The sequence below is a fragment of the Balaenoptera acutorostrata genome, chromosome 17, assembly GCF_949987535.1.
Source record: "Balaenoptera acutorostrata chromosome 17, mBalAcu1.1, whole genome shotgun sequence".
Classification (NCBI taxonomy): domain Eukaryota; kingdom Metazoa; phylum Chordata; class Mammalia; order Artiodactyla; family Balaenopteridae; genus Balaenoptera; species Balaenoptera acutorostrata.
In genome coordinates this window covers 5,751,858-5,767,171 of record NC_080080.1, presented here as the reverse complement: position 1 = coordinate 5,767,171, position 15,314 = coordinate 5,751,858, and the positions used below count along the sequence as shown (strand labels likewise).

At 38.9% G+C, this 15,314-nt stretch overlaps 1 pseudogene; it reads right to left on the bottom strand.

Moving 5' to 3' along the window:
- Window positions 1–679: 679 nt before the first annotated feature.
- On the bottom strand, window positions 680–7,903 carry LOC114238675 (40S ribosomal protein S2-like; annotated as a pseudogene).
- Between the last annotated feature and the right edge of the window lie 7,411 nt (window positions 7,904–15,314).

Genomic DNA, 15,314 nt, shown 5'->3' with positions numbered 1-15,314 from the left:
GGTGTCGGGGAAAAGAAAGTATACCTTCCACATTACCAGGGCTCACATTTTTGATTACTAAATGGAATGTCAACTTGAGTACTGAACTCTGCTCTATCTCCTCGATTGTTTTTAGCTTTGGCCTGTAGCTTCACTAATAAGCCCTTGCATTTATATCAAGATTCATCACTAAAACATTCTTTAAAAATAAGTTAATTCATATGATCCCCAAAACAACCTTCTAATATACGTATTTTTAACTAATTGTTCCAGATTAAGGAATACAATATTATTTCTCATTTTCCTCTGCCCAAACCCTTCTTTACACCATCTACGGTGGAAGTGTTAGCAGTGGGAGGTAGGGAGATGAACCTGTCTGACTGAGAAATATAGATGTATATTTTATAAAACATTTGAGTCAGAACAAAAGATTTGTTAGTTCATTCATTCATCAGTTTATTACAATAATGTATATAATGAGTGAATGGATTCCAGGTCCTGTTTAAATGAATAAGCATAGTTTGAGTGTCCAGAAAGATCTAATCTAATGATAAAATATATCAAATAAGGAGCTGGGAACCACTGTATGAAGTACTGCTTTGGAAGTATGAGATAAGCAAGCCCATCTGTTCTGAGAATTGGAAGGAGGGTGAGAAGATATTTTTTTCAGCTTCATTCACTTTATTTTTCTCATAAAAAACTATGTGGCGGCCACAGCTGGAGCCTGGGTCCTCTGCACGGAAACTCTGGTGTAGGTCTTTACCAGATGGTCAGTAAATTCCTGATAGGGGATCTGGTGAACACCGTGTCTTCCCAGAGATCAGCAGTGAGATAGCTGTAGGTCTTGGAAATGGCATCAAAAGTGGCCTTGGCGAAGTTGCCCAGGATGGCGGTGCAGCCCCTGGCAGAGGTGCAGCCGTCATCAATACCAGCCGTCAGCAGCAGCTTCTTGGGCACAGGGGCTGAGACGATGCCAGGGCCTCTGGGGCCAGGATGAGGTGCACTAGCACAGAGCCACAGCAGCCAGTACCTTGCAAGGGAGGGCACGGGGATGATGGAGAGCTTGGCCAAAATGATGGCTGCACGGAAGGCAGTGGTTACCTCCGTGGAGCGCCTGACCTGGTCTGCTGGCCAGCACAGGTCTGCTTTTGCACAGGCATAATGGGAAGATTTTTTTAAAAGTCACAGAGGAGGTAACATTTGAGCTGAACCTGAAAAATGGGCAGGAGTCACCAGAGCAGAAGAGGAGAAAGGGATCCCAACCTGAATGGCTGTTTGGGTGTCATCCAGCATCAATGTAGTTCCAGGTACTTCCACAAGCTCCTGCCAATACCATGTTCTTACCCTGCAGGGAACAGAGAAGTCAGGGAATTTGGATGAAAATATCTAATGGAATTTTGTTATCCTATGCAGAGAAGACCTAAAACAAACCATTATTAATATTAATAAGCTTTCTTTTGTTATCAATTTTGCTATTTACGATCAAAGCTTTGCCGTTAAACATAATTAAGGCTTGAGAAACATTTATTAAATAATATTCTTTGAACTTACTTAATTCAAATGATGAACATAATAAACCACACCATTAATAATACTGTCTTATCTTCATTCTGCGTTTGTTTGCGGGAGACACATTTGCATTTGTTTGCGAGAGACACATTAGTAATGTGCCAGTGCACTTTATCATGGTGTGACTCATCTTGTCTGGGGCCACACTTTTTTCATCTTCTTATTTCTGATCCATGTTCAGTTGTTGGAGCTTGCTGTGGTTGTGTCCTTTAATATACTTCTGTACAATCTACTACTTCTTCCTAATTCCCATCCCTCCTGCTCCACCTCCCTTCAACTGCTAAACTTATATCATCTTAAAGCTCAGTTCAAAAGCAACCTCTCAGACCCTCCTCTCACCCCTAACCAGTCTCTTGCTCACTGTGGTCCTGCAGGACTTGTGCCTGAATGCCCTTGGAATGGAGAGATTCTCTAGCTCCCCCAGCGTCTGTGTGGATAGGCCCTTGACCCAGGAGAAACCTCTCTTGGACACACTTGTTGATGTATGATGCACGCACACGCACAAACTCAGCTAATCACAGATATTCCCTTGGGTTCTCAAAGTGGAGGTTGATAGTAGTATCAGTTTCACCTCCTATAATCTTTCTCTAAAGCAGCTGGAAAGAATTAACGTAACCCTTGAAGAGAACAGTAAAAGAGATTCCTGCTCTTTTCCAAGACCCTGGATCCAGTTTTCTCTGAAGACATCCTCATCCCTGCCCTTTAATGTTAACCGATGAATTCCTCTTTCTCTCTCACTTTCTCTCTCTCTCTTTCTCTGTCTCTCCTTTTTAGTTAAGTTTTTGTCTCTTCTAATTTAAAAATTATTGACAAGTATAATACTCCATATTGGGCTTCCCTGGTGGCGCAGTGGTTGAGAATCTGCCTGCCAATGCAGGGGACACGGGTTCGAGCCCTGGTCTGGGAAGATCCCACATGCCGCGGAGCAACTCGGCCCGTGAGCCACAATTACTGAGCCTGCGCGCCTGGAGCCTGTGCTCCGCAACAAGAGAGGCCACGATAGTGAGAGGCCCGCGCACCGCGATGAAGAGTGGCCCCCGCTTGCCACAACTAGAGAAAGCCCTTGCACAGAAACGAAGACCCAACACAGCCATACATACATACATACATACATACATAAATAAAAAGAATGTAAGCAGACAAGAATAGCATTAAAAAAATAAATAAAAAAAAAATACTCCATATTAATCATTTATTTTTCTTGCCACTGGACAGTAGAGTGAATGAAGACAATGTCTTGCTTTATCTCTGTACCCCAACACTTGACAAGACACCTGACATCTTAGGCACTCTATAAATAATTGTCAAATAAGAGAATAGAGATCAAACCTATTTTGTAAGGAGATAGTTGCATAATGCAACATTGTGCCCATCATAAAGAGTCCACATGACTAACATGTTTTAAATGTTATGAGATCGATTTTTTAATTTAAATTTTATTTTATCAGTATATTAGAAATATAGTTGATTTACAATGTTGTGTTAGTTTCAGGTTTACAGCAAAGTGATTCAGTTATACATATTTCTTTTTTAAACAGTTTTCCTAAAATTGATGAGACACCTGATAAATGTAATTTTAAAATAGTCAATAAAGGAGAGAAACACTTTCTCTTTAACTCAACCACTCTATCCAGGACCTTTTATACACACACACACACACACACACACACACACACAAAGTTTCCTCTATCTATAATATTTCTCCCACCTTGATCACCCAGGCAAACTTGCCTTCAAGTTGTGCTCAAATATAAAGAACTTCTGTCAAGTATTTTATGATACAACCCCCTTTAATAACACTAGACTTTCTTTTACCTAATCCCCCAAAGCATTTTGACTTTATCTCATTCTGTAGAAATTATTTATTTTCATTTCTACTCCTTCCCTTCCTAGAGGTTAAGCTCTTAAAAGGATGCATATTTAATTTATCTTTGCATCTTCAACCTCTAATATAATGACTGGCACCTAGTAAGTTATCAGTGAGCACCTGAGGAGAAATCACTTTACAAAGAGTTCTTGCACAAGAACTCATTTGAACAGCACAGAAAACTGGAGGGGTCCATATTATTCTGTCAGTTTTATAGATGACAAATACACTTGTAATAATAGGCCTCCTGTGCCTGTAATAAGAGGCCTGCTTGTCTCTCTGGATCCCTAGCGCATCCTCATGACCTGGCACAGTGTCTGGCATGTAAGGGGTGTCATGGAGGAAGTCATTTTCCGCTACCCTTCTAGGTTCTGACTGGTCTAAGAATTAAATTGACAAGAGGAAGATCAACAAGAGAAAATCAATTAAAAATTTAGTAACGTGTACATGGGAGAGACCCAGGAAAACTGAGTAAGTCCCAATGTGGCTGAAGCTCTCAGCTTACACACCATCTTTAGCTAAAGACGAGGATGTTGGGAGTAGTCGTTTTGGGACTTCAAAGGGGAGGAAGGCAATTTACGTGGAGATGGACAAACAAATGTTTGGTAAACAGATGTTTGCTGGGCCAGGCAGAGACAGTGGGACACAAAGTGGACTCCCCCACCAGACCTACTCCATATTCTTTGCAGATCTCTCTGGTGATAGATCTATTCTGGAAATAGGCCCTTCATCAAAATTCATTGAGGCAGTTAGGGGGAAGGTCAGCGTTTCTGCCTGAGTCTTTTGGGCCCTGTTTTTAACCTGAAATACTTCGCCCCATAGAGAGCCATTTGGGGGGGGGGGCACATCTTGCTCCCTACAGGGGTCTTTTTATAAATACAAAGTCAGGAGCCGTAGCTACTTTCAGTGGCAGTGCCTTCATCTGAAGTTAGATTTACTCAGCCTCAGTGCTCAGTCCCACCACACTGTCCTGCTGTCTCTCTCACTGGCCACATTGGGAGCAGTTTATGGGGAGAGGTGGTGACTTCATCAATTCTGCATCCCCCATGGTTCTTGCACACACCTTTGAGGTGACTGTTTACCATGAGTCCAGAATTTTGTTGGGTGCTTTCATAGTTTGAGTTGTAATCATCATCATAATTCCGTGAAATGTATATTATATCCTCACTATACACAGAAGAAAATCAAGGCTTAGAAATCTAAGATAATTTAGTATGTGTAGGTCCTCACTCTTTTTTATTTTTTAACTGAATGGAAATGAAGTGAATTTAATTGTATATTATTATATAAAACATCTCGAACTCACTTTGCACTGAAAAATCTTAGAACAAATAAATAAACAAAAAGGTTAAGCAAGGTCTGTGTTCAACTGAGCAAAGCCTTCGTGAAAACCTAGCAAAATGATGACTTCCTTAGTAGGCTTTTCCAATTCCTATCAATACTCAACAGAGAGGAGTTTAAGTAGCTACTTAAATACCAATTACTTAGAAATGGAAAACAAACAAGGGGAACAAGGCAAACACCCTGTTTAATTTACCAGAACACAGAGAAACCTTCACTACTCAAGGCAGAGACTAGAACAGTCGCCCCAGGTCACACAGAGCTCCAGTGCAAATTGGCACACAGCTAGGGGAACGCGGAGACGCTGGGCAGGAAATCAGCTCCTGCCACTTCAGTTGTTTCTTTGCTTCTTCCTAGAGCTGAAGCTTCCCTCCAAAACATGGGGCCATGTGGTGGATTTCTTCAACCTCCTGTACTCAAGGACAGGAGACAGACATTTTAGAGGAGTGGACCCCTGATACAGGACCATGCATCCTGCTGTGTTCTCATAATTTAGGAGCAGTGCTAGTTTCATGGAGATGAGGCATATGTAGGGCCCCGTGCTCAGGGGGATCCATGATGGGTTTAGTGTTTGGCTGTGGCTGTAATGAAGTTGTTAAAGATTTTATCTCTGAACTTGTGTGTTTTATTAGTGAGGTCTAGTGGGATGTAGGGGGGGAAAGATAATTTTCTGTCTTCCCCTCTAAGTTCCTGGCTGTGAACCCCTTTTAATGAAAGATAGATTAATAGGAGAAAAAAAACAAAACAAAAAAAACCCCAGAAGGTTAGTAACATGTATAATTCCTATATACATGGGAGAGACCTAGCAAAACTGAGAAACTGTGCAGAATGGCCCAAGCCATCACCTTAAATACCATCTCCAGCTAAAGACAAGAAGATACTGAGAGAGGGAAGCCTGCTATGGAAGGTTACCAGGCAAAGCACAGTAAACAAGGGTAGGGTTGTTATGAGGAGTTAAGTCAGTTGTCTTCTCCACTGTAAGAATTTCTAGAGATTTAGTCATCCTCCTCTTCCTGTTACAGAGAGGGACACCCCCTGACAAATGGAGATTTCCCTTATAAATGTAATTTTCCCTTACAAAAGGGTAACTTCTACTTGGTTTTCAGAGCTTCTCCTGTGTTTGCTCTTTCTTAAAAATAATCAGCTCAAGATAATCCTTACACCATAGAGCCATATTTGGGGGTGGCAAAATCTGCTCTCCTTCAGGGACAAGGGGCAAACTTCTTGCTACCCCTTTCTAGATAGTGCTCCCAGTGTCCTTCGAGCACAGAATCCTGGTCCCATGGTGTGGTGGAGTTAAGCAAGACTCAGGGCAAGTACAAAGTAAGCATTTAACATCTATGATTAATTGGGGTGGTGACAGCTCCAAGAAGCCACACTTTTCATTCAAACCCAAACTTGCAGAAAGAAACAGTGATGTTCTAAGAAAACCGAGTGACTAAGAAACTCAACTGTATTCTTTCTTCTTCATGTGACTTCCCTGTGTCAGCCAACCACCTAAGCTGAAATGATGACTTAGAAGGAAAGGGCAACCCATAGTTCTTTTCCTTTTCGTTTTTTTTCTCACTAATCAGTAAACCACAGGTACAGAGTTTCAGTAGAATGTGTGCATATCAAATCCAATAAAACCAGTTGAGTTTATTTTGTGCAGCGATTACTTTGTCCTGCTGAGAATGAAATACATGGGCATGTACGAGCTATAAAATATAAGTTGTGTAATTTAATGCTTCCACATGTGAGTTAAATACTCTTATATTTAAAACTAATTTCACAATATAAAGGTAAACATACAATTCATTTAAAATTTTTTTTTTTTTTTTACTTAGAGTGGCATTGACTAGCAAGTGCAAAATCACCATGACAAGTCAAGAAAGTGACCATGGAAGAAATTTAAAAACTTTATAACTGAGTATCTTTAACAAAATTGTTTCCCTGCTTTTTGAACAAGGGACCCTGCAGTTTCATTTTTTCCTGGATTTCTCAATAATGTAGTCATCTCTGTTTAAACAAGTTAAGTAGATAGTAATTCTTTGCAAAATTGTTAACAATCCAAATGGAGAATAATTAAGTGAACAGATCATTTTAGTACACTGCGGTGAGTTCAGTGATAATTTTACAGAGAAAACTACAAGAGCACAAATTTTAACTAAGGAATCATGCAGATTTCCTGATACAGATGGTTCCAGGTCTGAGTCTTGAGTCCTAAATTATTTATAGAATTTTAGGATTTATCCAGGTAAAAAGTTGTAGTGTTGGGAAGAGGTATGTGGAAAAAACATCCCGTGTAAATGAACCTAAGGCATTAACAAAACATAGTGAGGAGGAGAAAAGAAAAGATATTTATAGGACACCATAGTAACAGATATAATCTTTATTCTTGGTCACATCATCTGCTACATCAGTCAAGGTGCTATTTCCTTCTCTTCACCTTTCGGTTGGTGGTACTGCTGTCAAGGAAGATTCCTGATGTTCAGTTGTTCGTTGTATCCGCATCTGTTCGTGCTCTTCCTCCTGTCCCCTTGGCACTATTTCTGATTCCAGCTGCAGCTGAGGACTGTTTAAAAAAAAAAATTCAGTCAAGTAAATCTGAAGATCTACTTGGCTTTATTCAACAATCCATGAATGGTTCAGGCAGCATCACATCTCGCAACTAGAAGGGCGCTCAGAGGGGTTGTGCGAAATAGAAGGTTTTATAGGAAGAAGGGTGGGACAAGGGAGCTATTAGCAAAATTAAAGAAGGGGTAATTTTCTGCCAGGACATCATTTTGTGGGGGAGGGAAGGGCAAGGGTTTTTTCATGCTGATTGCCTCTTCTTCCTCTGGGGGCGTGGAGAGAGCCCACTGTGACAGATTACCTCCTTGATGCTGACCAGAAAATCCCAAACTGGTTGATTAAGATTACATTTCTGATGAAGATCAAAACTGTAAGTAAGTCAGGTGTTAAATCTAGGTATGGTATCATGGACTTTAGCACAAGTGATGTCATTTTGGGCCTGCGGTTTTTCTCTTTAAAAGAACACAGTTCCTTGTAGGCATGGCCTCACTTCATGCTGCCTGCTTCCCGCTTCTTAGTCTGTTGGCACTGCAATAACAAAATGGCGTAGACTGTGTGGTTTATAAACAACAGACCTTTATTTCTCACAGTCATGGCGCCTGGGAAGCCCAAGTTCAAGGCGCCAGCAGATTAGGTATCTGGTATAAAGGCCCACTTTCTGATTCATAGATGGCTGTCTTCTCAGTGCGTCCTCACCTGGCAGAAGGGTCGAGGGAACCCTTTGGGGTCTCTTTTATAAGGGTACTCTGTGCTGTGATCTAATCACTTCCCAAAGACCTCACCTCCAAACACTATCACATTGGGCATTAGGATTTAACAGGTAAATTTGGGGGCTCACAAACATTCACTCCATAGCAAGGCTTCACTTATCCTAAGCATTTTCCCTTGCCACAGAATCCTCTGATGCCATGGATGCAATGGGATTTTGGACAACCTGGATCTATACCTAGCATGGAAATATGTGGCAGATAACATCATCAGAGCAACCCTAAATCAATGAGGATGGATAAATGCTCCTCACTCCTGTCCTCAGGGTGAGAGATTCTGTACAATCCTCAGGAGGTCCCTGTGGGAAAGAGCCCCCATGCACCTTGGCGGCAACCTTCCTAACACCCCCAAATTGATTTTCCTTCCTTCCCCCTGCCACTCTCCCAGGGCTGTCTTTCCTGCTTCTTGAAGTCTTGCAATAAAACTGTCTGTTCACTTGTCCCTATTTTAGGTTCTCCTTTGGAAAAATCCAAATTTTGAACACTTTTTATTTATTGTCCTTCTTAAATTAATTCTCAAAGATTCTTATATGTTAGCAGGTATAATGTTAACTGAAAGTCATCATTTTCATGTTTCCTATTTCTCTGATACAGCTCTGCATAGTTTTTTTGGTAATGGGCATTCTTGTTTGCTCCTGAATTTAATATAAATATTTACATTCTTTCATTATGAGTAATGATGTTTGCTACAGATTTCTGACAGATTCTTTAATAGGGAGCACATTTAAATTTTATCAAAAACTTTCTCATTTTTTTCTTTTTCCATTAATCATTTTCATCCTTCGTTCCATAATATGTTCTTGCCATATGGCTCCACAGGCTTCACACGTTCTCCATTTAGTCCAGCTTGGCTTTGGCTCTACGTGGAGCCACCCAGACCCTTCCCGCGTGCATCCCTCACGGTTCACCCTGGAAGCGCACGTGTGCTCACAACACCTGCACCCACAGATCTCTATTTGCTTATGGCTTTGATTCATGTTCTCTCATCTCAGGCTATCACCAAACAGCAGAAACAATTTAGGTAACAGTTCCAAATGTGAAGCTATTCTGCTCTAGGGCCACAGTGACTACCTCTGTTCTCTGACGCTATATTATCTATGCTTTGACCTTCTGGCGTCTCTCTAAATCTTAGCGTGAAGTTGGCTTCCTCACCCTTACTTGACCCAGGGATGGACTTGCCTGTTTCCTCATCCTTACAGGCTAAGACTCTTTGTTCCCCATCTTTTGTGTACGCCTGCTTTTCAAACAACCTTATAACATAATCTCTATTTTTGATTGTGGAGAACGTCCTCAGCATTCTACAACCCCCCTACACCAAAAGCCTTAGAATGATCCTTAACTCTTCCTTTGTTCTTCATATCTGACACTACCATTTGTTAGCAATTCTACTTAAAAAATCTATCATAGACATAGTCTTCATTCTTTATTCTCACCCGACCTGACTAGTCCAGGCCCTGATCATCGCTCGCTCAGAGAGAAGAGACACCGCACATTTCTTCTATACCCACACTATCTTCTCCCAGTGGTTTCCCCACAGTTCCCTGTATTGCCCAACCTCACCTTTGCTCAGACATTTCCATTCACTCTCCAAGGTCAACTGGATAAATTCCAAATCACTCCCCTTGGCATAAGAGATTCCTTACGGATCTTTCTATATACCCAGCCACAAATTTTGCCACTTTTATTATGTATTAGAACATGTGAAGCATTTGAGTATGAGATGGTTTGACATGTCATTTGAAGTTGTAACTAGTCAGTAAAATCATGACATAGACGTCGTGATCCTATAGCCCATCTTCAATTATCCTGTTAAAGTGTCTTAATAGGAAATGATTACAGAATTCCAGATGTCCATTGAACACCCCAGAGTTAAGTAAGTCATAAAAATGTATGTGAAATACCTGCCATTTTTTTTGTTTCCTTCTTTGTCATTTTTTACCTTTCGATTTGGACACTTTGAGTTATGTAAAATAATTCACAACATTTTCCCCACCATATCAATCAGGCAAATCATTTGGCGTTTACAATTAGTTTAAGCTCCTAATTACTTTTTTCTTTAAAATGTGAGAAAAAGTCATATCTTCTTTTGTCTGTGTTTTTCTATACCAATGGTTGTCCCTTTAACTATGCATTAGAATTATTTGTGAGCTTCTGTGGTTAGAACACAGTTCTAACCCGCAGACTAATTTAATCAGATTCTCTGGTGTAAGATCTGGACATTCTGAAATATGTATTTTTTTTAAAAATATGTATTTTTTAAATTCAAATTTTGTAATCCTGGTTTAAAAAAAAATACTGGTTATGCTTTCTGTTTTCTCTTTTGGAAAATGGCTGCACCATGTGTACCTGCTATTTGGTGACATCATTAGCTGTCTAACATACCTGTGATGGAAAAAGCTTCCGAGCATCTAACATGCTGCTTGTTATTATTCTAATTATTTGTTCTGACTCTCCCTTGACTGGTTGATTTAAGAAACATTAAAAATTCTAAGATATGCCAGGAGAAATCATTTTAACATTTTTATATCAGATTGTCCTCAGTTTCCCCCTTTTCCCTATGAATCTTATAAATACAAATAGAATGTCAAGTTCTCTGCAGAAGAAAATAAAGCCGTTGAGATTTTATTGGTGGAATTTAGCAAACAGCATTCCTCATATTTCTTCAGCCTAATTCTTGGTTACCAAATGAAACCACTAACACCATTTCTGCATGGGATGTTAGGGGCCTTGGGGTTCTGTTAGATTCAATGTTTTGGAATTAAGACAAGGTATAAAAGCAAGTGAGTGGCTATTATTTTATAGTCTAATGGCTGACAGAAGCCTCTGAAAAAAATCCATGTTCAGCTAAGCACCCATACTTTCATCTCTGCTTCACTCTGTTTTGGATGTATAAAATACATCCCAGGAAGAAATAAGCCTTGTTAAAATAGTATATGATGAGAAGTCTGTTTACCTAGTTTCCTTCATCCCGCATCAAAGCTCATCTGAGATAGGCAGATAATATAGACACAGACTAGATATCAATCTATAACAGCATTTGAAGTAGAGTTTTTCACTTCCAGATTTTATAAGAATAATAGAATGCACAATAAAGAATGGCTGAACATTTACTATGGAATACAAGGTATGCACATTTTCATTAAATGTTAACATCATCATAAATGTGTTCAATAAACAAGAAACAGTAAAGAATGTGTTTATAAAGTAAACTTTCAAATGGTGTTTAAGTAACTTCTAAAAGAAAAAAAAGAATTAAGAAAACAAAATTTCAAAATCTTTTTCCTTCACATTCTGCAATTTCTCCTTTGCCTCTAATGCTGGTCTACCCGGGAAAGTAATTTACTTTTCCCGGGAGCATATCTTCCATCACTTCTTCTACACTTGTTCAAGTCTGAGTAACTAAGGAGGGTGGCAAGGCTTATTTCTCCTGGAATTTATTATTCTTAATAAACTATGCAAATTTTCATGTGCTCACTCTCTTTATTAATGAGAAATTCCTCCCTCTTTCTGTCACAAGCTCAATAAGAGTAACCTTGCACCACTCAGCCCACTTCTCTTTAGTGGCATTTTTAATTAATCCCCTCTTCAGTAAAATAAAGGGAAATCGTTTAATGATCTCTGCGGCACCTTCTAATTCAGAGGCTCTATGATTTTGTTGTTGTGTGCATTCTAGATTTAAAAGGATAATAGGATACAGAAGTAAAAACAAAATTAAACAAGAAATTCTTTGAAAGACATGCACGTACCAGGAAGTTAGGAACTAAGATAAAAAAAGAGCCCTGATTTTAACCAGAAGATATCTCTAAAACATAATACTTTGTTTAAATTATCTTTCTATACTCAGCCAAAAGAAAAGACATCCACTCTTACATGTTGTGTGTAATGTTTTCAAACTCTCGTTCTGTGTTCTCCAGTGTCCCTCAGTTTACTACATGCATTTATTAAGAGACATGAATTAATACTTGTAAAGTATTTAGAAGCATGTGACAAAATATTATTACTAGAAAGGATAAAGAGAAATTTGGTCTCCCCTTACAGTTTTTATACCACTGGACTGAAAGACTTCTATGGTGTCTTGATTCAACACATTTAGGGATCCTGAAGTGCTAGGAGTTGGCATACTTAAGTGCAAGCTGTGTCCTGAGAGTTCCAGAAGTCACAATTAGAAAGACAGTTGTGTGCTGGGGAAATTTCACTATTGTCAAAATCCTCTTCTGTTCCATTAAGGTTATGAGGATCCAGACTGGAAGAAACAGTCAAGAAACAGGTTTTTTTTTCTTCCAAGTGTTAATATTGCAAACGTGATAACTCATTTCAGAATTGTTTTCTTCCATTATAAAATCCTACAGCTACTTAGATAAAATGCTAGGGTTGAACACTGCCATGCCCTGATCTGGTTGTCCTTCTCCTCCTCCACAGTTTTTCTTTTCCAGCCCCACTCCCTGGCCTGGCTGCTGAGAACTTGTGCATTCCCAGCTTTACTCTTTACTGCTACACCAGGCTCCTAGCAACAGTCATCCCTAATAGACCTCACAATGCACCCACATTGAAAATATCTATTTCTCATTAATAGATTAAGCAAAAGCTGCTAAATAATGATGATAGTAATAATTATATAGAGGGTCTAAATACAAATAAATTTTGAGTCGGGTTGGAAGGCAGGGGAAAATCCAATTTTCCAATCTGCACTGCCAAGAAGAGAAACTGCTGCCTGGTGGAATTCAATACAGGTCTGTATGTTTAGCTGAGTAAATGAGCCCTGCTTGCTATAACTAAAAAGAATACAAATGCAGGACATAAGCATGGACTCAGGGCACTTCATTTATCATCAGTGTCTCTGTGCCTTTGTGCTTCTTGTCTTCGTAGCTTAACTGAATCATTGCTCTACTACGATTGCATAGAAATATTAACTATGCATTTTCTTAATTTTGAATGATTTAAAAAATATATTTTTGCACTCCCTTACTTTAAAAATCCCTTTATTAACTCTCCATTTCTTGTATGATAATGAGTTTCCTCTGTATTATGACATGGTGCACACAGTCTGTGTCTTTTACTTTATCTCTTCCATGTCCCCATCACACTCAGTGCTCCCATCCCACTGAAGGCTTTCCTGAATATAGTAGGCTTTTCATTGTGGGTGACTTGAGGGGTACAAAGAAAATTAAGCAATATACATCTTTAATCATCTCAAAGGTAGTTCTGGTTGATGGGGGTGGTAAATGGACAACACTTGGAAAAATATTGACTCAGAGGGTAAAATATAAATGACTTATATTTTTCTCTAACTCATCCTACTTCTTCCCTCCCTCTGAATGCTCCAATTTTTTGTCCATATTGTAAGCAGAGATGACGAGATGCAAACTCCTGTTTACATTTGCACGGATCCAATCCAGATGCAGTTGCATCTGTCAAGTCCTATCTTTGAGTGCCCAGCGTTCACACATGTTATTTCTTTTAAGTTTCACATTTCCTCTGGAGGGTAAGCAATCTTACAACCACTTTACAAATGAGGAAATTGAGCCTTGGAGAGAGTGAGTAAATTTTCCCAAGTTATATGTTACAGATATGAGTCATTTGAGAGTTCACACCCAGAGTGTCTGACACCAGATATTACTAAATATCTCTCCATGTAATTGCACTGCAGTTTGGAGAATGTTTCTGCCACCATGGCAGTGCATGTTGCTTCATGGATTATGTAAATAAAGTGTTATGTTTAATTTCTTGAGAACAATGTAAAACCCTTATGATTCACTAGTTTTTACAAATCGCAGATAAAACATATACAGTTAAAAAAATCCTACAAAAGCTTATACAAAAGAAATGGAGTCAGTTTTAGTAAGTTCTTGTCCCAAATCTTATACCAAATAGCTCTGTGACCTTAATCAACTGTGACACTAATATCTTTGGGTATCTGTTTCTATATCAGGAGAAATGCTGACATATTTGAGAAAGTTTTTTTGGTCACATTTGCATTCGTTTATTGCACGATATTCCACACATACCACGCATTCTGGCCTAATGGATCAATCTCTTTTTTATGACTTTCATGCCTAGCCTAGAATTTTTTGCTAATATGTGAGGATACAAATCAATTAATCAATTTTAATTTTTCTCTATAAATGTTGAATCATTTGAGAAATATATACTTGAGACTGATATTAATTAAAAACTTGTATCTGTTTTATTACTAACAAGTCTGGATTAGAGAATAAGATTTATATCTAAGACCAAAATATGCTTCCTTCAGCCCTCCCCAAATCTACATCTTTAGGCCAGTTCATGGTAAATATGTGTCTGCAACATATTTATCCATTCAGTAATTCTTCAGAAAATATTTCTTTATTGTCTGCTATATGCCTGCAACTATTTAGATGCATCTTATACAACAAAGAACAAAGGAGACAAAATCCCATGCTGTCATAAACTTTTATTCCTGAGGATATTGGCCTAACCATCTGACGAGCCTACAGTATTATTTCTAGAAGGGGGTGCAAATTCTGATCCCATCATGCTTAATATATGGAAGCAGGTTCAGAGTATACGGAAAGAAAGTGTGCCCTTTGTGAAGTTCTGCTGCTTTGAGGGAAATTCAAAAGAGGCTGGACCATTCATCCTTACTTAATAGAAAAACATGGCTCAATGAATGCCTGTCTTTCACTCTCACAAGCAAAGAAATTCAGGAGTGTCTTATGATATAATCCCTAAAGAAGGAAAAGTGTTAGAAGAAGGTATTATAGCTGCCTTTGAAATAAGTTTCAGAGGAAGAAACTGCTTCATCCATTACAGTTCTCCAAATATTTGTTATTTAAACCCACTGAGCTTATCAAATAAGCTCCTGGTCAACCAGAAAGTTCCTCTGGAGGAGAAGACCAGTAGTTTGTTGGGCAAAGTTCAGCTTTTGTTCCCAGAGGACTCTGAAATTGTCAGAACACAGCACTGATGAAATTAATGTCATGGCCACACTATCCCTTAGGCTAAGCATTTGCTCTCTATCCTCTTTTCAACCCATTGAGTACCCACTGAGTGAAGCAGTAGCATTTAATTTAGTCATCATCTAATTTATCAAATGTCACAGGCCCAATTTATATATTTTAATGATATTATTAAAATACCCTTAACCAATAAATTAGAAAGCTTATATGAAGTGGAGAGTTTTGAAAACAAAAATATTATAAAGTTAAAACATTCTGATTCAGAAGTAGTATAAAGCCTTGACAGTATGATAACCATTGATG